The sequence below is a fragment of the Vulpes lagopus genome, chromosome 23, assembly GCF_018345385.1.
Source record: "Vulpes lagopus strain Blue_001 chromosome 23, ASM1834538v1, whole genome shotgun sequence".
Lineage (NCBI taxonomy): Eukaryota > Metazoa > Chordata > Mammalia > Carnivora > Canidae > Vulpes > Vulpes lagopus.
In genome coordinates, this window is record NC_054846.1 from 6744564 (window position 1) to 6771064 (window position 26501).

The following is a 26501-nucleotide window of genomic DNA, read 5'->3' on the forward strand; positions in this document are numbered from 1 at the left end:
ACAATAAAGGTTTAATTTCAGTGAAGTTACCAGTTTCCAATATTGTCAACCATTTAAAATGCAACAGACACACAAAAACTGGTGGTGGGTCTGGATTTGGTCCCTTGACAGTACTTTATAAGCTCTATGCAACATGGAAAAAAGAAGTGTTGGGGATCATTTATTAGTTTCTGCCACGGATATCTCCTAAGATATAATTCAGGAACGCAAGAATGGCACAGCATTATTAAATCTACTAATATGTTTCATGAGGTTAGTCCTTAAAATCATGAAGCATTTTGTATTATCTCAATAGATGATAAATATTGTTTAACAAGCTTGAAATCTATTCATAAATTGTAAACAAACAAAAATCCCAAAAATGGATGCAATTCTGGCTGCATAGCTTACTAGAAGTGAACATTAAATAAATCTTTCAAGCACATTGATGCTAACTTTATTCGTAAAGTGATAACATTAATTTTGCTTATTTTAAATTATGTTATTAATTACCAAATGCACTGAACCCTTTCAATTCTCGTTTGTCAGCTCTTGAAAGTTTCATATTACATAGCCATTTCTTTTGATGGAAAAAAATTTGTAAATAAATCTCTAATCGCATCTTCTGTTAGATTCCTTTTTATTTCCTTAGCAATTCCTTCTCAAATGCTTTCAGATGTTTCTGCTTCCTTTATTTATTTATTTTGTGTCAATTTTTCCTTGGGTACTATTTTTTTCTCTTTTCTTAAGTTTTTATTTTAATTCCAGTATAGCTAACATACAGTGTGATATTAGTTTCAGGTGTACAAGGTAGGGACTCAACACTTCCATCCATCACCCAGTGCTCAGCACAGAGAGCACACTCCTTAACTTCCATCACCCTTTTCTCCCATCCTGGCCACCCCCACCCCTCTAGTAACCCTCAGTGTTTTATGATCAGTATCTTTTCTTTTTTTTAAGATTTTATTTATTCATGAGAGACACAGAGAGAGAGAGAGAGGCAGAGACCCAGGCAGAGGGAAAGGCAGTCTCCATGCAGGGAACCCGATGTGGGACTCGATCCCAGGACTCCAGGATCACACCCTGGGCTGAAAGCAGGCTCTAAACCGCTAAGCCACCTGGGCGGCCCGATAAGTATCTTTTCATGTGTCAGTTAGCCATTTGGATGTCTTGGAAGAAATGTCTATTCATGCCTTCTCTCCAATTTTTATTTGGATTATTTGTTTTTTAGGTGTTGAGTTTTATAAGTTCTTTATATACTTCTGGATACTATCCCTTTATCAGATTAGTCATTTGCAAATATCTTCTTCTTGGGTGTCATTTATAGTCTTTCTTCCTACATACATCTTTCCCTTAAAGATCGCATATCTTCGTAGCTTCAGTCATCATTGATGACTGCAAGATCTATAATACCAATGTATTTATTTATTTATTTATTTTATTTATTTTTAATACCAATGTATTTAAATGTCTACCAGAAATCTCCTGGATCCTCCCATTGCACAAAATGTGATTTTTTTCTTCTATAATGATCATTTTGGTCATTTAGATCACCATATGGTTGCCTAGGTGACATTATTTATTCATGGATTGTTTGTCACATGTATTTTGACCTGAGATTCAGTTCTCTAGGCATAATGCTATAGTGGTGAGTAAAATAATAATTCTCAATTTTCCTGAACTCAAATGCTAGCTGGGAGAACAACAACAACAAAAAAAAGACGTGAAAAAAAAAAAAGACGTGAAAAAATACACATTAATAATTACTTGACTTTAAGCTAAACACTATAAAGACAATAAAATAAAATAATCTGTTGGAGAGAAACTATGGGGGGCGGTACAAATAAATAGGGTGGTCGGTGGAAGCCTGTCCGAGGAGGTGGAAAGTGAATTGGATTCTGAATCAATCAAAATAAAATGGTCATGGCAAGAAGCCAGAAATCTGAATGGCATCCTAAATTGTGGTCTCACCATGTGCCATGTATCATCCAGTCTGTTGTCCCAAACGGGTAGTTCTGATTACTCAGTAGCATTCAAAATAACAAGCATCTCTTTTTGTTCCACCTGCCTGTCTTATCTCCTACCATTCATTCTTCACATTTTACCAGAGATCTTCCTATAATGCAGATCTTACCAAGTGACTCCCCTTATAGTATCTTTCATTGGGTTTTAATTTGGTGATAAACATTGTCTCAAAACTCAAAATATTCAAGGCCCCCAAATGCGCTCTGGTTACATCTTAAACCTATGTTTTCCACTCCCATACTTTCCAGCATCTATGCCCGGACTCTACTAAATTATTTCAGTCCCTCAACATTCCCTATTTAACTTTGCTTTCTTGGACTGTTGGATGGTCTTTTTTTTTTTTTTTTTTTTTTTTTTTCTGTTTGGAGTGCTTCTAGCCACTTAACTATTATTCACATCACTTAGGTATCAACTTAAATATGATACCTTATACATTGTAGAGAACATGTCCATTGATTTTTTTTTTTTTTTACACTTCCATTAGTTTCCAAGTTCGCTAAGTGTTGGGAATTTTGTTTGCTGACTGTCGTATAACCAATGCTTACCACAGAAACTGACAATATTGCCAAGGATGCACAATAATAATTTACTTGATAAATCAAATCTTTTAAAAGTTTTGGCCATTTAAACTGACTTGTTTTACTCAAATATTTTGCAATAATCACATAGTTCAAGACCTTTGTTATCCAACCTTGAATTTCTCGCTCATCCACTGGCACATGGTAGTTTCTTACAAATATGTAGTTTTTGTATTTGTATGTATCTGTATTTATAAAAGAACCAGTGAATGAATGAAATTATTTTCACTTAAAAATAAAACACGGGACACTTGGGAGCTCAGCTGGTGAGCATCTGCCTTCAGCCCAGGGCATGATCCTGGAGACCGAGGACCAAGTCCCACATCAGGCTCCCTGCATGGAGCCTGCTTCTCCCTCTGCCTGTGTCTCTGCCTCTCTCTGTGTCTCTCATGAATAAATAAATAAATAAAATCTTTTTAAAAAATAAATAAAACATAACATTAGTTTTTTAAGGCAGGAAGACACATGACACAACCTTAGTGCTCTTTGGAACAGTACTATTCAAAGTGTGGTTACAAGCCAAGCCCCATGGAAGTTACCTGGCACTTGTTAGAAATGTAGTTTTCAGGTCCATCCCAGACTTGATGAATCAGAATCTCTGGGATTGCCTAGGAATGTGTGTTTTAACAGCTATGCAGATGATGGAGGGCATGTCACAGTACAGGTTGTTGGAACCCACACCCCGAAATGCTGACTTTGTAGGTATGAGGTGAGGTTTGATCATTTGCATTTCAAAGATCTAATTTCCTCCTAAGAGATGTTAATAGTGCTCATTTGTGGACCATACTTAAGAAAGCACTGCTTAAAAAAAGAAGAAAAGAAAGAAAAAAAGAAAGAAAAGAAAAGAAAGAAAAGAAAAAAAAGAAAAGGAAAGAAAAGAAAAGAAGATAAAAGAAAGAAAGAAAAGAAAAGAAAGAAGAAAAGAAAAGAAAGAAGAAAAGAAAGAAAAGAAAAGAAAAAAAAAGAAAGAAAAGAAAAGAAAAGAAAAGAAAAGAAAAGAAAAAAAGAAAAGAAAAAGAAAAGAAAAGAAAAGAAAAGAAAAGAAAAGAAAAGAAAAGAAAAGAAAGAAAAGAAAAGAAAAGGAAAGAAAAAAAGAAAGCACTGTTTTAGAGCAGGAGTTGGCCAACTCCCCAAGCCAAATATGGCCAACTGCCTGTTCTTATAAATAAAATTTTATTGAAACACAGCCATCCATTTTTTAAAGTAATCTTAATGGCTACCATGGTACTACCACAGCAGAGCTGAATACTTGTGATTGAGACCATCTGGTCCACAAAAGCTAAAATGCTTACTCTTCATCCCTTTATGGGAAGTTTGTCAAATCTTCTTGAAGAGCAGTTGTCTCTTTTCTTGAAATTTTGTTCATTTTTAATTATATTTAATAAATTTAAATAAGTTTTTGTTAATAGGGAAAATAGGAAAATAAATTAAAGTAATTGTATTTTAACAATTTTTATGTCACTTATCTGTTGGCATATACTCTTTCTTAACTGATTGTCCATGGACTATCAGAAGATTTGCAGAACTGTATTTAATAATTGCAAACCATCAAACCTAACTTTTAAAATAAATAAACATCCTAATAGTCACTGAACAACCCATCTTATAGTAAAGCTTCAAAAAATAGGTCTTTTTAAGTTTCCTGAAAGAATCTTTAAATTAAAATCAAATGATATAAATGCAACATAAAGTAATATAATGTAAAAGAATATTACAATGGGACTCATTTAAATGAATAAATATGGAAGTAACAGGACAATTTAAAAGATATATAATTTTGTATTCTTAACAGAAGAAAACAAATTCAACATAGGTCACAAAAATTGAACAAATAAGCTCTTTAATGATTCACATTCTAAGTACTAAAGTATAAAATACACTCATTTGAACTATAGACATACATTAAAATAGTAAAGCTTTTAGGTGCCATTTCTCCACAACCCAATAAAAACACATTAATTTTCTGCCTTTACAAATTATACTACAGGGAGAATATTTCTTCCATAAAAACATATTGAAGAGATTTACCAAGGCAGGCTTAAATAAATACAAGTTTCAAGAAACTACAAGTAAATATTTAAAATTTTTTGTATTAAATATTTAACACATTTCCTGGAAAGAGTTCTTATCACTGAAATTGGCTTATGTTTCTGCTAAGTGGCAGCAGTTTCAGTATAAAATAATTCAACTTTCATCTTTTCTTTAATATTCTAAGACACAAAGTGAATGATTAGTTGGGGAAATTTTCTGGTTTGAATTAGCATTTTTACAGATGGTTTATGCTTATCTATTGTAAACTTGTATTTCTATTCATAAGTAGAAGATAATTCACTAGGTGTCACACCGGAGATATTCTCATGCCATCCTAGTAACAACACAGAGATGGAGGAATTATATGTGTGTGTATGATCATAATCTTTGTGATTATCCTGTAGTTCGATTTTAACAAGAAAAAATATAGGTATAATATTTGGCTACATGTATTTCCTATCTTAACACTGAATGCTAGAGTTTTTTTGTTTTGTTTTGTTTGTTTTAAGAATATCCACCACATTCTTTGTAGGTATCATTACTAGCATATGGAAGGAGTCAGGCCAGGGCCATAGCTTAGTGAGAGCTCCTTGTACCACAATGTGTTAGGTTTAAGTAAAGGATACTCTTCAAAAACTTCAAAATCTCTGCTCCATATATATTTATATGTGAGTATATCAACATATTCTCTTTAAAGAAAAAAATTAGACTGACAATGATTGAAATTAAATATAGTTAGTATATATATACCATAGGAAATAATATTTCTTTTATTTTTTCAAAGATTTATTTATTTATTCATGAGAGACAGAGAAAGAGAAAGGCAGAGACACGGGCAGAGGGAGAAGCAGGAACCATGCAGGGAGCCCAATGTGGGACTGGATCTCAGGACTCCCGGGATCACGCCCTGAGCCGAAAGCAGATGCTCAACCACTGAGCCACCCACGCATCCCAGGAAATAGTATTTCTTAATTGATGATGTAGTCTGTCTTAAATTTGGTCATATATATTCTGTCAATACTATACTGATATTTGAGTATATATTGCTCCTAAAATAGAAATAAATATTTAATTTCATATTGTATTAAATATTTAGAAGTTATTTGAATAATCTTTATTTTTAAATTTGAAAAAAATATACTTAGAGTTGCTGTGTCCAACAGGTATTCATATTTAAAATGGTAATAGATGCTGATTTTTGTACTTCAATGACCTTGCACTAATTTGTAATCCTGCAGTGTGAGGATGTGTCTATTTTCATACATTTTTCTTATTATCAGTATAGTCAATATTTACAATTGATGGAAAAATTAATTCTAAGTTTTATGGAGCTGTCATTCAATTATCTGTAAATATAAAATATATTGACTTTTTAAATTTCTTCTTTATATTTTCAGACCATTTTCATTAGGTGTTCCTTTAAAAAAAAGATTTGATTGATTGATTGATTGATTGATTTGAGACAGCAAGCTGGGGGAGAGTAAGAGGGGAGGGAGAGAAAATCTTAAGTAGGCTCTCCACAGAGCACAGAGCCTGACTTGGGGTTCAATCTCATGATCATGAGATCATGATCTGAGCCAAAATCAGGAGTCAGACACTTAACCAACTGAGCCACCCAGGCACTCCTCATCAGGTGTTCTTTATTACATTTTTATTTATTTATTTGTACGAGCTTGTAAAATATACATTTTAATTTTTATTATAAATGCCACAAAATTTTTCCCATTGCCAGTTATATTTTAGCTTTGATTATATTGAAAGTTTCTTTCTTCATGCTTTTCTTTGTAATTTTTAGCAACTTACCTAAAACTTTGTTCTGTTTTCATATAGAATTTATCTTGGTTGACCTTCCATAATCACACACACACAAAGTCCTATGGAAAACTATCTTTGGTAATTAATATTTATCCAAGAACTCTTGATAAATTAAAATGTAAGAAAGGGGAGGCGCCTGGGTAGCTTGGTAGGTCGAGCAGCCAACTCTTGATTTTGGCTCAGGTCATGATATCAGGGTGCTGGGATGGAGATTTGTGAGGGGCTCTCTGCTAAGCAGGGAGTCTGCTTGATGATTCTCTCTCCTTCTCCTTCTGCTCCTCCCCTCTTCTCATGCTCTTTTTTTCTGTCTCTAAAACAAATAATAAAAAAATATTTTAAAGAATGTAAGAAAAGTGTAGACTACACAATTTCCCTATTGATTATTTTATAGACTTTGTCCAAAAGATCAGAAAATTTATCCTAAAAAATAGATCTTTGGTAAGAAAATGGCAATACACAACCTAACATGTTCTAGATGCTACTCTTGAGAGGTTATTTCACACTTGATAACTAAAGTGGGCATCAAGTCTTAGGTTTAAATTCTCACTCTACTATCAAATGTTGGGCACTGATATGAAAATTCCAGTCTCATACTTTCCTTAAGACTCCAACTGTGGACATCATCTCTTAGCCTGAAAGTTTGGACCCAGTATTGTTTTGAAAATTCTTGCTGAGTAGGACTTTGGAGTGGTTATCTTGCGTTAGCTATGACTTTTACACCTGTCCTCCTTCTTAAGTTAATTAATGTCTTTTCTGGCTTCCTGGAAATATCTCTTTCCAATCAGTTGCAGATCTTCTTCACAACTGTGGTTCAGAAGATTCTAATTGTAGCTTTGGTATACTCTGGTTGAGTCATCCCTATTATGATTTTTTCTGATTACAGTTTTGCAAACTTTCAAGCTCTTTTATTAAAGTAAGAGTTGTAAGGATAGAAATTCATATACAAGCATGATTTTAAAAAAATAGTTTTGTTATCCATCCCATTCAAACAACATTTTTTAAAAATATTTTATTTATTTATTCATGAGAGACACAGAGAGAGGCAGAAACACAGGCAGAAACACAGAAACACAGAGGGATAATCAGGCTCCCTGCAGGGAGCCCAATGTGGGAATCGATCCCAGGACCCCAGAATCCCACCCTGAGCGAAAGGCAGACGCTCAACCACTGAGCCACCCAGGTGTCCTGCAAACAACAATTTTTAGGATGATTTGGTTTATATTTATGAAATCCGAAATGTCAAATACCGATTTTTAGGAAATTCTTAATATGCTAATACTATTCGCTTTCAGATGCTCAAGTTTTTGTTCTATATTCAAACTTGAAGACAATAGTTTATGAAAGATCAGAAACTTAAAAGATTTGAAGAAATGCAATTTTCACTGGAATATAATACACTATATCTTAGTATATGTAATAGAAATAACTATATATTTAAACAGATCGAATACCTACTACACCTAATATACTCTGATTTCTATTTTATCCTTTTCTATCCTATATTACCTTATCCTGTCCTATCCTACTCTACTGTACCCTAACTTAGTCTAACCTAGTCTATACTTTTTTTTTTATATTTCTTATTGCAATCTACTAAGTTTATTTTATAATAACACACTAGGATGGATATATGATTTAAGATATTTTTGGCAACAAGTAACGGAATATTAAAATTTGTTAAATATTGAGAACTAGCATTATCCCAAAGAAAATGTATCCAGATTTATTATTTCATATGATAAGCAATTCCAGAGTACATTAGTTTAGTAGGTAACTTAACATCAGGAAAACTGCACAAGCATTTTATTTGATTGCTTTGCCATCTTCAGCATACCGTAGGCTTTTGCCCCAGAGCCTTACATCCCAATAGTTGTAAATTGACTGCTACAGCTCCAGACATTCCAACCTCACACAGCAATTTGGAGAAAGAGAAAAGGCTTATTTTTTTCCTTAAATGTATAGTTTTATATACTTAAGGATATATTTTTCCCCAAATCTCCTCAACAAATACCTCCTCTCTCATATGTCTAGACCTAAAATAATCACAAGCAAGGAAAATGAAATTACTGTGATCAGCATAGAATGATCCACACTTTCTACAGGGTCTGAGAAAGGGCCAATTTTTCTTTTTTTCTTTTAAAGATTTATTTATTTATTTTTATTTATTTATTTATTTATGAGGGACACAGAGAGAAAGAGGCAGAGGGATAAGCAGGTTCCATGCAGGAAGCCCACTGTGGGACTTGATCCCGAACCTTCAGGATCCTGCCCTGAGCCAAAGGCAGATGCTCAACCATTGAGCCACCCAGGTGTCCTGAAGGGCCAATTTTTCTAAGCGTAATATTACTCATTACCTGAATAAAATCACATTTCATCCGTAAGGACAAAAGTAAAGAATGGCTGCTGGTTGGGTGTCATAGAGAACAGTGATTATGGTCCACCCATGTCCCCTTAATGCTATGAGAAGCAATCCTATCTAAGCTAGACTTCCAGATATCTTAGCAAAGGATGCAAATATATGAGTAAAGCTCATTAATGGGCCCTCCATACCAGCCCATCTATGAACTGAATACCACCATGTGACATATTTTAATGTCCCATGGAAGGAGAGTCGACCAGCTGAGCCTGGCCTGAATATCTGCCCCAAAAAAATGATGAGATGCAACAAAACTATTTTAACACACTAAGCTTTTATATGAGGCTGCACAGAAATAGATAACTAGAACATTGTCTAATTTATTCTTACTATTTGAATGTACCTCCTGGCTTAGTTTTCTTTTCTTTCAATCAACCAGCATTTAGAAGTCTTTTTTCTGAGTAATGCTCTTGGGTTAATTAAGTTTCTGCTCAGATAAAGGGATAGCCTGGAGTGCCTCGGAAATGTTGTCACCTCCTGGAGGAAGCACTTATGAAAAGATGAATGGATTTGAAAGTATGAAAGCTACATCAAACTTACTGAGACCTTATACTCCAAAATTCCTGTGATGGTTTAGGCTGAGGTTACCCTCTATAGAACTTGGGTTGAGACCCCTGTCTGGCTTATTCCCCTTTTCTAACCTTCATTCCCTTACTAGTCTGTGTAAATTACTTGCACTTGAATCCTTGCCTCAGGATCTGCTTCTGGAGAACCCAGCTTACAGCAATAGACTTGGAATCATGCAGTGGGAAATGCTGCTTTTCCTAAAACTCCACAGGCTAGCAGGGACAGATATCAGACCCCACTACTTTTCTAATTTTGAACAAGGTACCCATACAGGTCTTTTATTTATTTTATTTATTTTATTTTATTTTATTTATTTTTATTTATATTATTTTTTTAGTAGGCCCCATGCCCAGTATGGACATGGGACTTGAACTTATGACCCTGAGATCAAGACCTGAGCTGAGGTCAGGAGCCAGATGCTTAACCAACTAAGCCCACCCAGGAACCCCCCAAATGGGTCATCTTTAAAAAAATATATTTATTTAAGAAAGAGAAAGAGAGTGAAACAAAGGGAGGGAATCATCAAGCAGAAAGCAGACTCCCTGCTGAGCACCCAGCCTAGCTGGATTCTGTAATCCATGAGATCAAGACCTGAACCAAAAGCAAGGGTTGGTTGCTTAACTGACTGAGCCACCCAGGAGCCCCCGAAATGGGTCATCTTAAATAAGCATAGCCTTTGCCAGAGTGATGATATATTTTATTTAGTTATTATTGTTATTGTATGTATACAGGCTTGCAAACATATCTTTGACAGTTAAATATTTTATTTTATTATAACTTATTTAATTTTAATTTATTTTTTGCTTTCTAGAACTTCTGCTAAATCAAGACAACTTCCACAGCAGCATTAGTTTTAATAATGTTCATTGACAATATAAATAAAAACAGTTAACATTTTATTGAATGATAATTATGTGTCAGACACAAATCTAAATATTTTTAAAAGTATTATAAACTAAATATATTAGAGCGTTTTGCCCATTTTACAAATGAAGCCTGACAAGATGGTCCTATGTGAAAATTCTGTGGATCTTGCTATTTCATCTCCTAAATAACCTGACTCTTGTTCATTTTCTCACTACAACCTTCCAGCCTTCACGGGTTGTTTGCTGAAAGCAATTTAAAAAATCCTCCTGGTGATAAGTTAGCCAGCCTTTCTGTCATTGTCATTTCCAAAAAACAAGAACTTTTACTAATAGAGTATGGTTAATTGAGAGATATTTCCTTCTTTGTCCCTGTACTTATAAAGTTAAACTCCTTAATATTACTTTTTTATAAAGATCTCAAAAATTTCATATGTATTACAAAGTATGAACTTTAGTGCAAAAATTTCCATTTCCACCTTTCAAATACCTAGTGAGGGTGAAGAATTCATTTGAAATAAATATGTTTCTAAGCCAACTTTGATGAGTTGGAAATGAAAAATCTCTAAATGTAAGACATCTTTATAGTAAATGTGTATAAATTGAGTAGCTGAACAATTTTCTATGCTGAGTCTTTGTGTTAAACAAAACAAACAGATAAACTGGGAATATATGTGGCTTCATAAATTGTCAAGAGCTAGTCAACAAATACCTGGTTACACGTAATGGAATACAGATGCTTAGATGGGCTTTATTCAAGCTGGAAGGGGGTGAGAGGATATCCCAAGGCTTATGTATCTAAATCAGATACCCATAGTAAAAAACAAGAAGAAGGAAGCAACCACTACATCTTCATATCATAAAATTTATGCTCAAAGGCCTACAACTGAAGGCATTTTATCATGAGGGGGATATTGTACTCCTGGTTTATAATCATGCTCAGTCCAATTTGTCTTATCAGATATGTATCTGTTGCTGATGTCTTTATGGTTCTTGGTTTCTGAGCCCATATACTCTGTATCCTCCTGGTGTTTATTCCAGTTCTTTTTGGCTAAGCCAACTAGAACTTTAAAGGGTGTGAAATAGAGGTATCAGAACTTTAATCTTACTTTCCTCCTATACAACTGGATAGGCATTACTCAAAGCTATAGCCATAGACATAGACAACTAAATCTGTTATTTTTGCCAGACTATTTTGATAACACATTACATGTAAACTTAATTGTGTGACTTGTTTAACAAAAATCTTCTTTTACAAGATTTCTCCTATAAATATTGGCGTTTATATACCCCATCCCTCATCCTAAATCTTAAAACAGAGGCTACTACTGTTTTCTAGTTATATAACTCACTCGGGTCAAGTGAGATCATGACTTACGACTAAGCCGTTAGTCGCTTAATTGACTGAGCCACCCAGGCGCCCCACTATGTTATCTTTTAAGGTTGAAAATAAACATATATTTTGCTCCAAATATAACCAAACTCCATTTTCCAAGACTCTGTACTACATAAACGTCTTTTAAAAAATAAGCCAGAACAAAGGTAGATAATACCTCTACTCAGGAGACATACAGAAATGGGAAACATTCTAGAGGATTTCCTTTCAAGAATACCACCACTCATTTCTACAGTCTTGGACTCTGGCACATGTCCCAGTATGTGTACTGCATGAGCCATCCTTTTCATGTTACAAGCAGTCTGGAACCAAGTCTGTTTGATTCCTCCCGTTTAGCATTTAGTTAAGGCTATTATCAATAGGAATCTAAAAAAGAAGGATGAGGCCACCCTGAAGTATTGACCTCAAACATGTCTCACAAGGTTGCAAAACCATTCAGTTGAACAAATCCCATAAAGTCTCAGGGATTCTCTTGCAAACCCTAGTGGATTTCTCCTAAGATTCTTTATTGACCTTCCTACTAGGGCCAAGGCATTGGTCCCAGTACAATAATATAGAGTAATAATTGCACAGATGCTCAAAGAGAACACTTACGTACCCCTGGCCAACAAGGTGGGATGGAACTGAGCATCTTCTATGGCTGAGTTGCTGTTATTGATCATTTTAGCTAAAATCAGAGACGAATTTCAGCGCCTTTTCTAATTAGATAATTACCATTCTAGAGATAACTATTTGCTTAAAATAGCAAGTCAGTTATTTCTATAAGAAATTTGCCTAATTAACAAAAAAAAAAAGAAATTTGCCTAATTAACTCTCACTTTGGGGGTTTATCCACATGATTTATCAGTGTGACATGATTTACCGATATTTTCTTAAACCTTTGATGATGTCTTTGGACCACCACATAGGTGCACAATTCTGTGTCTTCAGGAGGAAGATAAACAGATGTTTGACACAAAATAGTAAACCCTGAGGGTGCACAGGTTGCTCCTGGAAAGAAAGGTTTATTTAAAATCATTGTGTTCTTTCAAGACCTGTATCAGGGAGGAGACGCATAGTCAATGCTTCTATCTGGCCTCTTGAACAGCTAGTAAGACTTGCACTTACCAATTCACTTAAAAAAAAAAATTGAGTCTAGTCCTTGACTTTGGAGTGGCAGTCTGAGGGCAGTTAATCCTATCTGTCCTGTTTGTCCTTGCAACCAGCTGCGTAGCCTTTATTCACATCCCCCCACCATAAAATGATTGAATGACAGCTATGGAAATGAGTATGGAGAGGATATCAGAAGATGTTAACAGATGTTTCTGTGTCTTTTCAAATAACTCTTTATAATGCCCAAACCTTTTAATTCTGATCATTACCCAGGAATTGGTCAAGCGCCAATGAGCCCTTGTTAAAGATAGCCATGTTCATTGACCAAAATGCCTTAATAAGGTAGGTATTCTAGAGGATGAGGGCGATAGAGTCAGATTTCTGGGGAGAATGTTTTAATGTTTAATAAACGCCTGTGGATGGTATGACTATCAACCCATTGTTAAGTGGCTTTTGGGATAAAAGGCATGCCATTGTCAGATTGCAAATAGAGTGACACAGATTAGTTTTAAATATCACAAAAAAAAAAACAAGAAATAAAAAAAATAAATATCACAATTACATTTCCTGCAGTCAGCTGATTGGACTGAGGCATCAATATTTTACCCAAAATAATGTCAACAACTTTGAGGCCCTCAAAAGGATGAAAGGACAATTTAATCAACTGCAAGAAGCAGGCAAAGTCTGCTGAACAGCTTTGGTTATCAGTTTAACAAAACCATCAGTGAGTCATGCCCAGGCATTTAAGGGAACCTCTGTGAATTCGGGGCCCTCTTAAGCCAGTTGCTTTGCTTGCATCAACAGAGCGAGAAAGTTTTCTTCAAAGAAAAACATTTTCATGTAAAACTGAGATATCCCTGCAGTCAGGTCAGTCACATTCTCGAATATATAATTTCCATTTGACAAATAAGGCTTATTGAACTTTCTTGCATTGCTGGTTTTTAGGTTTGAGCTGACCACTCCAGGCCCAGAACGGAAGTGTCAGGCCAGATAGGCACAGGGCCCTCGGGAGGTAAGGAGTGCAGTTTTGGAAGAGCCCAGTAGCAAGGTGCTTTTCAAAAGGTGTTCTTGGAATCTACATCAGGCTGGTGATGAGTCCATATCACAGGGTGCCTCTGGATGGGGGCTGCCTCCCTTTGCTAGAGGCTCCAATTGGTAAAACCATCAGTCATGGAGACTTAGCACTCAAATGGGTTATAAAGTTTGTGGGGCCTCAAAGGCCAGCACTTCTCAAAAAGCCACAGCTCTTTCTGATAGGGAGAATGCTTCATGCAAAGACAGGCGTATAAAACATCAATAGCAATTATACATTCAGCACATGAAGGCATCATAGGAGAATAATGAATTGACCCGAATGGCCTCACTCATATAGTTGTGTTAGCTTCTTCACTCTACCGCAAACTTTGCCCTAACTTAATTAACTAAATTCAGCTGGTGCCTGACCCAACGGACAGTGTAGGGTGGTGACTTTGATACCTGTATTCAAAAGAATCATAAAAGTTTGAGCCCCTCCTCTCCCTGAATTACTTCACGAATACATATGGACTTTTGGAGACAGAAGCCTCAGCTTCATACATTCATTTTGCTCCTTAAAAATATGGAATTAGGAGTAGGAAGAAAAGGAAGGATTAGTGGCTGTGAAAGGAGAGAGAAGGTTTAAGCAAGTGAGGTATATTGTGGAAGCTGCTTAAGGCTCATCCAAATGAAATGCCAGTGTTTTTAGTATAACCATAGCCTTCGATTAGATGGCACAATCATCTTTACTGATAGCATCAGTTTTAGTCTCAGGAATCCCTTGACTCTACAGTCAAAGCCATATTGCTTTCTGGTCAAGACTCCAATGTTTATGACCTTTGATGGACTTAGTTGACTCATAGAGTAGGAGAATTATTTTAAGGAGTTATTTAATCTGGGCAATTCGCTGCACCACTGTCATGACAACAACTCTTAAATATTCCCCCTGGCTTAAAGTAAACGGTAGGTAGTTTTTCAAAATCACAGGGTTCACCATTGTAAGAAATAACTTTCCCAGATGACTTCGTGCCACTTTCTCACTCTCTAGTGGTGTGGTAATGTCTATGGAACAGATGGATGGACAAACTGGTAAATCCATATACTAAAATATGACTCATCAATTAAAAGGAATAAATATTTGATATATGTTACAAACTGAATGAATTGCATAGTATTTATGCTGAAAAAAAGATGGCAGACCAAAGAGACTATATACTGCGTAATTAGATTTGAATAAAATTCATTATTTACTTGCAATATTTAAATGAAATAAAATGTAAACTAATCTATAGTGACAAACTCTCATCAGTGGTTGCCTGGCAACAGGAATGAGGAGAGGCTGGGGGAGATTCTAAGGAAGCATGAGGAAACTGTTAGGTTGCCAATGTCTTCATTATCTTAATTGTGTTTATTTCAGGTGTAGACATATGTTGCAACTTATCAATTGTGCACTTTATGTAGAACTTACTGTATGTCAATTATATTACAATAAAGCTATTTGTTTAAAAAAAGCTACTGCAAACGTAATAAAAGAAAATAATATGGTGAAGACAGAGAATTTGGAAATAGACCTAGAAATAGAAAAGAAAAAATGATACATCCATACATACAATTTTAACTACAACTGCTCTTAATAAAATAAAAAAAAAAAAAACAAAAACCTAGCTTCTTGCCATAGTAAACCTAGTCAGAGCTCATGAAAATATATCAATTCAGAGAATTATAAAAAGCAATAAAAATTTAGTTGGATTCTTTTTTAGTATAGTTGACAAAGGATGTTACATTAGTTTCAGGCATATAGAGGGTCATTCGACTTCTCTATACATTAAACTATACTCACCGAAAGTGTAGCTCCCATTTATTACCATAAAATGCTATTACAATATGAAAAAAGTAATAAATCTTCTACTGAGTGATCAAAGATACAGACCTTCATTTAGCAGGAATTCAGATCATAAATGTGAGCGTGTGTGAGGATAAAATCAGAACTTCTGGAAGTTCACACTCCACAAGGGAGTCATGATTATCTTCACATTCTGTGTGTGTGTTCATGCGTGTGTGGCATATACACACATACATCTATCATATTTCGATCTACATTTATGTCTACAAAGTTGGATTCTGCAGGAAACCCGCTATTAAATGTACATTTGCATGTCTTTTCTAATGTATATTATTTTATTGGAGTTCGATTTGCCAACATACAGCATAACACCCAGTGCTCATCCCATCAGTTCCCTCTCAGTGCCCGTCACCCATCACCCCCTTCCCCCGTCCACCTCCCCTTCCACTACGCTTTGTTCATTTCCCATGTTTTGTCACCCTCTATGATATTTCCCACTCATTTTCTCTCCTTTCCCCTATAATCCCTTCACTACTCTTTATATTCCCTGTATGAGTGAAACCATAAAATGTGTGTCCTTCTCTGATTGACTTACTCCACTCAGCATAATACCTTCCAGATTTGCACGTCTCTTGCGGCAAGAACTATTCCTGGTAAAGGACTCAGCTGTGAGCTGCTAGCCATCACGTCTTGAATCCGGAGAATGAGTGCCTAAGCACTGGATTGGGAACTTTGGTATTTGAAGCAACCACTACACCTACCGCTTGTGTCACTGGGATGCACATAATAAATTCACCCATCTCTAAACAGCTCGAAGATCCTGCATGTGCTCTTTTCCTGAGGAAACTTAAATCACTTATGGAGAGATATACTACAGAGTCTTCCACTGCATCTAATCTCAGGAGGCAGCTGATATTTATTCTTTTCCTTTGAATACCTATCCTAGAGTCCCTTTTCTGCTTGTCCAGGTGGCTGTGGCAGCCAGGAATTACGTCTACCACAGATGCTCTACGCAGACCCCTAAGAGCACTCACTACTAGTAATGCAGTTGCCTGACAATTTTTAGCGGCCACATCTTTGGTTCCATTTCAGGCTTGCCACTGAGGCCATCCTCTCATACTCTGTCCTCAAATGATTGAGCCCAGCCAGAGTACTTGAGCTGAGAGGAGGCTCTCTAAAAGGTCCTCATCAGCATATTTGAGACTTTTTGGAGTTCTACTGCTATTTGAAGGCCTTCCTACACAAACTGCCTTTTCCTCTCTTCTTTGGCATGTGTCAGATCAGCATCCCCTGCTGCCTCTCTACTTAATCCTTTAGAGGCATATCCTCCACCTTCACTCTCTAGCCCCGAAGCCTTTGGATATTGCATTCTTTCTTATTGTTATTGCCATATTTCTATATTGCCATTATTGTGGCATATCCTCCACCTTCACTCTCTAGCCCCGAAGCCTTTGGATATTGCATTCTTTCTTAATGTTTGCTCTTAGACAATTCAAATTGGTACATAGCTTACCTGGCTGGAGTGACTCATATACGCATCTCTGAGGTATCTGAGCCTTTAGTTCACAAAAATTCTGGTCTTGCACAAGTCTACTGACTGTTGGATTGGGACTGGGGAATAACAAGAAACCCCTAGTAGATCACCTGGGTGCCAAATTTATGCTTCTTCACTCCTATTTTATAACAAATGGTTATCTCTTAGAGATGATCAGAGAAAATTACTCCTGCCTAGATACTAATTTTTTTTTCCATGCTTTCTCATCTTTTGGCATCATGGAGAAGCCCAAAGTTACCAGGCAACACATAACACTTAAAAAAATGTAGTGGAGGGATCCCTGGGTGGTGCAGCGGTTTAGCGCCTGCCTTTGGCCCAGGGTATGATGCTGGAGACCTGGGATCGAATCCCACGTCAGGCTCCCGGTACATGGAGCCTGCTTCTCCCTCTGCCTGTGTCTATGCCTCTCTCTCTCTCTCTCTCTCTCTGTGTGACTGTCATAAAAAAAATTTTTAAAAATTATATAAAAACAATGTAGTGGAAGTCTTGCTGTATCTGATGGCAGTAGTGTTCTCTCTCTGGAAATAGGATTTTCAGGTATATAAATCCTGATGTTATAGAAATAGAAAACACAAATTACCTAAATGGATCATTGCAGTGTAGATAAATAAAGTTACTCCTATTTATATGTCTTGGTTCCTGGAACCGTATGTTCTTACCATTTTATTTATTTATTTATTTATTTGTTTGTTTGTTTATTTATTTATTTATTTATTTATTTATTTATTTATTTATTATTTTGGTTCTTACCATTTAGATCTCTAAACAGTACCATACAAATGTCATTGATTTAGTTATAAACTGCATCCTTGAGGGTCTAATCCAATCTGGAAGATACCATTTCTAGGCTGAAGCCTCTGTTTTCCCTCTAAAAGTTTTTTCGTCATTATATTTGGAAGATTATGGGTGGTGTGGTAACAGGACAATTGAGTTCCATGATCCTATGAATATATTAAAATTCATTTGAGGAATGTGTGCTCCTTTATCTTATGTGATATTTTGCAAGGTCATGTGTCTGGGGATCATATGTTCTGTAGACCATTAGATAATAGTGGGCTCTGAGGCTCAGTAGTCAAGGAAGGAAAATCCATACCCATAACATATGCTGTCCAATAAAAATCTCTGCCCCTTTTAGAGAAGAATGACTTCAATGTATTTATGTGTTTACCTGTCAGCAAGGGGCTGCTTGCTGTCTTTGAGCACTGGTGTTGTCTTGCCAGTTCAGTATTGGGGTCTTCTGCTTTGATATTCAGCAGCAACACTAACTTGGTTTTCATTGATGGGTGGAAGCTCATGCTATTGAGTTTATTTACAGATTTCACCCTTGTTAACATGGGTGAAATTTGTAAATAAAATCTGAAATCTGTTCCATTTGTGCCCCCGGGCACCCCTGTTGGTTGGCTTAATGCCTTTTCCTTTTATGACGTCTCTAATGGGTTTTAGTATACAATACAAAGACCATGACAATCCATGTTCACTTCCAAACATCTTTGCACATACTTCTATGGAATTTCTTGCTCTTTACCTTCTCATCTTTATTCCTTCAGAAGTCCAATCATAGGACTCAACAGTTTAACACTGCCTATAAATCTGTATATATTCTGTGTACCACTTTTCTTTACACACAAAGTGAGTGTGCATGGCCTAAACCTCTAATCATTGGGATGGTTCCCACTCATTTCTGTCTTTCAGGGCCACCTCTGAGTGAGACAATAACATAATAATAAACCAATTTCAACTTGCATCCAAATATCTAGACAACACTTTGAACCAAATCATACCATTATTTGTTTCCATCAGCTGATATTAACTTTTTCTCCTGCCTACCAGGTAAGCTTAAGGGTGAGCTAGGGAAGAAATTTTTTTATTATATTATTTCTTTTAGTGATGAAACATATGAGATATATTAATTTGATAATTTATCATTTATTTTGGGAAGAATTTTTTTAATTTTATTTATTTATGATAGTCATACAGAGAGAAAGAGAGAGAGGCAGGGACACAGGCAGAGGGAGAAGCAGGCTCCATGCACCGGGAGCCTGATGTGGGATTCGATCCCAGGTCTCCAGGATCGCGCCCTGGGCCAAAGGCAGGCGCCAAACCGCTGCGCCACCCAGGGATCCCTATTTTGGGAAGAATTGTATTACCTAAATATGCCCCAGACAACAAGACCTATTTGAAAATTTATTAATCTACGGGGTGCTGAATTCTTGTAGAATTTATCACTTCTCCTCAGGAGTGCTTATATCTTATCAAGGCCTTTAATGTTCTTCTCACTTTGTACTTATATAGTCCAATTAACACAATTTAATCAATAGAAATAAATAATGTGATATTATGCAGAGTGTAAGATACTATTGAGCTACATTACTCATTGAGCTACATTATAGCAGTGAGCAAGATAGTTAATATAATTCTTAGACAAAAATGAAATATATTCTGTTGTTTATTCCACACCAATAAGAAAAGCAAACAAACAAAGCAAAGCAAAATGAAACGAAGTAAACGAAACAAAACAAAGCAAAACAAAAACATTCTCTAGATTAATGGTCCTATGTCACATGCCTGGGTAGATGTTAATATGCTGTAGCAAAGATCTACTTGATTGCTGATTAGGCCACTGCCTCTGTCTGGGGCCCATATGGCTATTGCCTAAAGACCAGATTTGTAAATTAAAGGGGAGATATGATGAAGATCAACATCACTGCACACTTGAAATCCTTAAGAACGGCAGTGATTTCTACCATTTCTCTTGAGTTGCAACGTTGCTTTTGCCTTACTACCTGGGCATGGTTAAGAATCAGTTTCAACAGCTTCTATTTGTCTTTCACAACTATGACAGCTCTTACCTCACTGGTCAGTGGTGATATTCTGAAAACTACCTGATACCTTTATTGTAATTACCATTGGAGAGATCAGGGAAATCAGAGTTGAGTTCTCTATGGACACACTCAAGGCTATGAGCTAAACCTGGATCAAAACTATTTTTACAAGACCTCCACTGACAAGGGGCCTATAAAAAATGTTTTGCATGTCCAAGTACTAATGTTAAGTTGAACCTCTTTAAAGGGTTTTCTTTTTTTTAAGGGTTCTTGAAATGACCACATGCCTTATTGGGAAAAACATTAGTGATGGTTTTTATATAAACTTGCCCTGGTGTTATAGGTTCTTTTTTCATGGGAAACTGCCCTTTTCTTTAGTAAATAAGTTCTGGATTTCAAAATTGGCACATGTCTGCAAACTGTGTGAGAAGTTATGATGCTTTATATGGTTGGCTGCTCTTCATATCCTGATCATCCATGCTTCATTTCTTTTGATTGCACAAATTGAAAAATACTCTTTTTTTTTTTTAATTTTATTTATTTATGATAGTCATACAGAGAGAAAGAGAGAGAGGCAGAGACACAGGCAGAGGGAGAAGCAGGCTCCATGCGCCGGGAGCCTGATGTGGGATTCGATCCCGGGTCTCCAGGATCGCGCCCTGGGCCAAAGGCAGGCGCCAAACCGCTGCGCCACCCAGGGATCCCCTGAAAAATACTCTTAAAGGTTGCCTTCTGCCTTGTCCCTAGGGACAGTATTCTATTAACAACCTCCAAAGTTCTCTGTTTGGCTCCTAGTTTCCACTCCATTTTTTCTTGCTCATTTCAATAATTGTGCCCATTATTTTTTCTAACAGATAAATACTGCCACCTGGACTCTATTATTCTGAGATCGTATTATCCCCATTTCTTACAAGCAACTACTATCAGCTATAGACTATGGTGCTGGTGATCCTCTCACAGTGCTTTTCTTGCCATGTTGGTAAATGTGACTTTTTGTGGGGAAATAGTCAGCTGGTATATTTTCCAATCTTACATAGTATATCCACTTTAGCCTGTTGTCTTTGCTGAGGTTTTTATTTCTTTGTCCCCCTCTCCATGTAGAAAGTCTGGCATTTCTACTGAACTTTGTGTGGGCCATCACTTTTCCCAGTCTTCCAAAAGCCATCCAACAAGATATAATCCTATATTTCAGGGTCTTTGTCAGGGTATGAAATCCTTAATCAAAAAGAGTGATCCCAGACTAGAAGACTCTTTTTATCCATATTTATGTTTAATCACTTTCGTCGACTTTCTTTTGTGACCTGTCCCATGAAATACTTCTGGTTCTTGACAGTACACACAAGCTAGGCCCTACATTTTCATTGGAGTATAATGCCATTCCTCTCTTAGTATGAGTACTTATTAGTAGCATCTTTCTGAATAATATATATTGCAGCTTATCTTATTGGTTTAGTGGGCATGAGGGAGGTGAGTGTACATCTCGAGGAGGTGCAAGGCATCTTACAAGATAGAAGTCTCTGTATCATCTTCAAACAAGTGTAAGCATTAACCTTTAACAAGAAGGGCCATGTTTGTAGGCTTAGAGGGTTAAAAGAATCCGAGGATTTGAGATATCTGACCCAGGTTCTCCACACTATGTTTCATCATAACTTTTCTTTTTAGTCAGCTTCTTACCCTTGGCATAGCATTCTGGATTGAGAATTTAATATTTCTGCATTTCTGTTATCCTTCTAATTAAGTCCCAGGCCCAAATGTTAATATTTTCTGCCCTCTGGATGTGGAAGATGATTATATTTTATATTTATATTCTATGTTGCCTTAAGTTAGTGATTAATCATTCTGAGCCTTTCATTGTCCTTTTTTTCCAGTGTATTAATGGCCTCAGCAGTAAGTATCCCTTCCTGTAGTCCTCAAAATTACTCTTTCTCTTGAATTTCTGTAATAGCATAGATCTCAGATATTTCACCAACTAGTGCTTCCTCCACCACGCCATAGAATTCCATCCTGGTTTATTTTCTTGGAAGTTCTAATGACTGCACCATTACTACATGTCAGGGACTCTCAGTACCCCATCTACTACCAGTTATGGGGTTCCTATTGCCAACCAGCTAGCAGATGCTTCTGCCCCAAAATTTAATTTTAGCATCTGCTTTTTTTGGACCATGATTTGCACCAACTGACATGAATAAGATTCCCTGGGAAATAAGCTCTGAGACAGTTATTCAAATAAAAGCAGTTTACTGAGATGAATTCACTGAAATAACACCTGAGATGATAGATGAGAGAGAGAGATAGAGAGAGAGAGAGATAAAAGTTTGGGTAGAAATCTCTAGCATGGCCTTTCAGATAAGGCAGTCAGATTTAGCAAATATAAATACAGGATAATCAGTTAAATTTGAATTTCTGATAAACAATGAATACATTTCTAATCTAAGTATACGCTCATGTACATTAGTGTAGATATGCTACAGATATTGTATGGACACATACAAAAATTTACTTATTGTTTATTTGAAATTGAAATTTAACTAAGTGTCTTGTATTTTTTTCTGACAACCCTACTTTATAGTTGTCATGAATTGAGATGACAGGCCAGGCCTATTTTTCTTCCTGAAGTAAAAGGTCTTTAGGTGCAGGTGCACTATTGAAGGGCAAACTAATGTGAGGCAGCCTATTTTGGCCAAAGACAACTGTTGGAGGTGAGGTTAACTATGAGTTGTTAGCATCCATCATTCCTGAAAGAATAAGTCCTTCCATTCTGGACAGAAGGACCAGGCAGTTCTTCACAGTCTTTGTAACAATGTGCAAGGGAAGGGAAAGGGGCGGGAAAGGAGAAAAGGAAAGGGATAAGAAGAGGGAGATGGAGGAGAAGGGAGAAAAGAATGGGTAAGTGGCAGGAATTTTTTTGCTATCTCATCTGGGCAAGATAAACATATTAACTCTTCATCTTACAGTACACAGTAAGACTATAATAAAAAAAAAAAAAGCTAGCATAAGCTCAAGCTTCATTGAGAACTCTCAGTCACAGGGCACCTGGGTGGCTCAGTGGTTGGGCATCTGCCTTTGGTCAGGTTGTGATCCTGGGGTCCTGGGATCAAGTCCCACATCAGGCTTCCTCCATGGAGCCTGCTTCTCCCTTAGCCTATGTCTCTGCCTCTTTCTCTGCATCTCTCATGAATAAATAAATGAAATCTTTAGAAAAAAGTTACTGTAGTCTGCATTATTTCTATTATGCAAATGTTATAAGTGGAACGGCATAAGTTGCTGCCTAAGTGAGGTAGAAATAGCAATATATTTCATAACAAAACATGCCTATGAGTTTACTAATCACAATGACTCCTTGAAATACATTAACAATGGAATTGATGTAGGATACTCTGTGAGACTGCTAAAGCTAAAGTAGATAAAAAAAGTAAAAATTAAATAATATAGCCAACATATTTGTACACCTTGTATAGTATGGCAACTATAGTTAATAATATTGTACTATATATTTAAAACTTCTCAGGAGAGAATCGATCTTAAAAATTCTCATTATAAAAAATTTGTAACCATGTGAGGTGATAAATGTCTAGATTTATAGTGGTGATCATTTACAATATGTATACATATCAAGTCATTATGCTGTACACTTGAAACTAATAAAATGTTATATGTCGATTATATCTCAATTTAAAAAAAAAGGAAGAGTTTCAAATCAATAATCTTTGCTCCAACCTCAAGAAACTAGAAAAATAAAAGAAAAATAAACCCATAGCAAGCTGAAGAGATGAGGTTTTAACATGCCAAACAAAGAATAATTATGGAATATTAACTTCCTTTTGCATAGACAAAGGTTTATTAAATAATTATCATTTAATTATTAAATAATTATGAATATACTGATCATAATCATCTCATTTGAACCGTTTATTTATAGATCAAAGTATTAGAAGAAAAGAAACATAAATATCTAATTGATTTCTAATCATAAGCAAATCTAATAATAGTTTATGATTAGAAATCAGTTCTATTAGGATTTGAAAATAAACAAAAGGAATTGAAGGTTGTTCCTCCTTAGTTCCATACTGTTTAGCTGTTATGAGAATTAATGAGAAATCATCCCAAATCAGTGGTTCTCAATTGGATTTGATTTTGTCCCCTGGAAGATATTTGGCATTGGCTGGAGCCTTTTTTGATTGCTACAACTGGAAAGAGAAGGGGCTGCAATTGTTATCCAGGGGGCCAGACATACTGATAACCATCCTACAAACCACAAGATAACTCCTCACAACAAGAATTATATGCCTCTAAATATCAATAGTACTAGGACTGGAAAACCTTATTCTTTTTTTTTTTTTTAAATTCAATTAGCCAACATATAGTAGAGTTCAGTAATTTATCAGTTGCATATAACACACAGGGCTCATCATATCATAAGCCCTCCTTAACGCCAATCACCCAATTACCCTGTGGCCCCAAACACTTCCTTTCCAGCAGCCCTTAGTCTGTTTCCTGTAGTTAAGAGTCTCTCATGGTATTTCTCCCTCTCTGATGACTTCCATTCAATGGAAAAATCTTATTCAATTTATTCAAAATGATAAACAAAAATTCATTATTTGAGAATAACTACTCACTTAAAAATATTTATTGATGCTATATTACATATTAGGTACAAAGGATGAAGAAAATATTATAGTTATGTTATTTAAGCCTTATAGTGCTTCTTCTCTGCTTAATTATCAGGAATTAGTAGACCAACTAATATATACAAAAATGCCATTCTGGACTAATAATGTTGTTAGACAATTTGGAAAGGAAATTACAATGAGAAACATATTTTAAACACTATTATAACTAGAGATCTATATTTCATCTCTAAGTCATCAAATTTTAGGAAAAAAATGAGCAAAATTTAAAATACGTTTTCAGTTAAGGAAGAAGAGTGTCATTCTGATTTGAGCATTTGTAATTATTACCAAAATATATCAGAAGTAATGAGTTTTAAGATGTATAAAAATAATTCTGTTAGGCCTCAGACATAGGAAGTGTACGGTAAATATTGGTAAGTAAATAAAAGAATATGTAAGATAATACTTGCAAATATATATATATATATATATATATATATATATAATACATGGTTTTGTGTTTTATATATATAAACATAACCAAAGTTCTATAAGATATTTGTGCATTTTCTTATTTAAATTATAATTGGAAGAATTAATCCCTGATTCCCTTCTCGTGTCATAATTGGAAAATGTATTTTACAATTAAGTTTGTAAAATTAATATAATTCATAGGAGACAGAGAATCATTTTTCTAATCTATCTACTGCTTGTGAATGAAAAAGAAAGTCGATAGTCTATTCAGTGCTTATCACCTTTGCCTTCGAGGAAAGAGGTGCTATGAAATGAAGAGTATATAGTTTCAACAGAGGTCGGCCTATCACTGTTTAGGAGTTGATAAGGACTATAAAGATTGTGGGTACTGCTGTATTTTGTGATGTCTTTTCCAAAACCAATTTCTTAATGATAGTGTTGAAATATAATGAAAGAAATCAAAGCCCTTTTGATTCCCCTCACTCAGACTATTACTGTGCTAGTGTAAATAGTCCTATTCTGTCAATATAAGTAATACTTGGAGAGTTCTAATATACTACGGTCTATATATCAACTCCAGCATCCCCTAGTGCTCACATCTATTGATAAAGTCTGGACAGTTCACAAGTGGTAACTCTTGTCAAAGCACTTATATCAGTAAACTTCCTTATTATTATTTTGATGTTTGTACTATTAGTTCCACCAATTATCAGTGACATCTAAGACGGGTAATGAGGAGTATAATCTAACTCTGGGTAGTCCCTCAGTTTAGTTATTCCACTTATAACTAGTTTGGGATTTTTTTCTCTGGTTTAAGAAGTAAGTAAAATTTAGTGAAACAGCAAAGGTAAATATGATTTTATCTAATCATCTTAGGTGCTTCAATTGTATCAGGAGTGTTATGGAAGTTTTATTTTGTTTTCATTTCCAAAAGGAAGACACTTTATAATATCACTAGAAAAATGTTCTAAAATGATATATTTTACCAGTTAGTAAAGCAAATCTATGACCATGCTTTGGATATTTGATATATTACACTTGATGACAAAAAAAAAATAGGAATCTTTTGGGAGAGTTACTAATTAAATAAATATATGATATTCCATTCAGATCTCCTTTGGGGATCTAAAAATTATTTATTCAGTCTGTATTTTAGAATGTATTTTACAAGGTTTTCAAGTAGCAAAAGGAAGATAGTGAAATTTACATGAAAAGAGGTCTTAGAGAGGACCCCATGGATATTGACAAAATGAATACAAAATTGTAACTGCTCTGCTAAAAGCAAATAGAAACAGACCTAGTTCTGACTAGAATAGATCTAGTTAGATCTGACAAAAGATAAAATATCAATTCAAAGGACTATAAAAAACAGTAAAACCTAGAAACGGCAATCAGAGACACAGATCTTCAATCAGAATGAA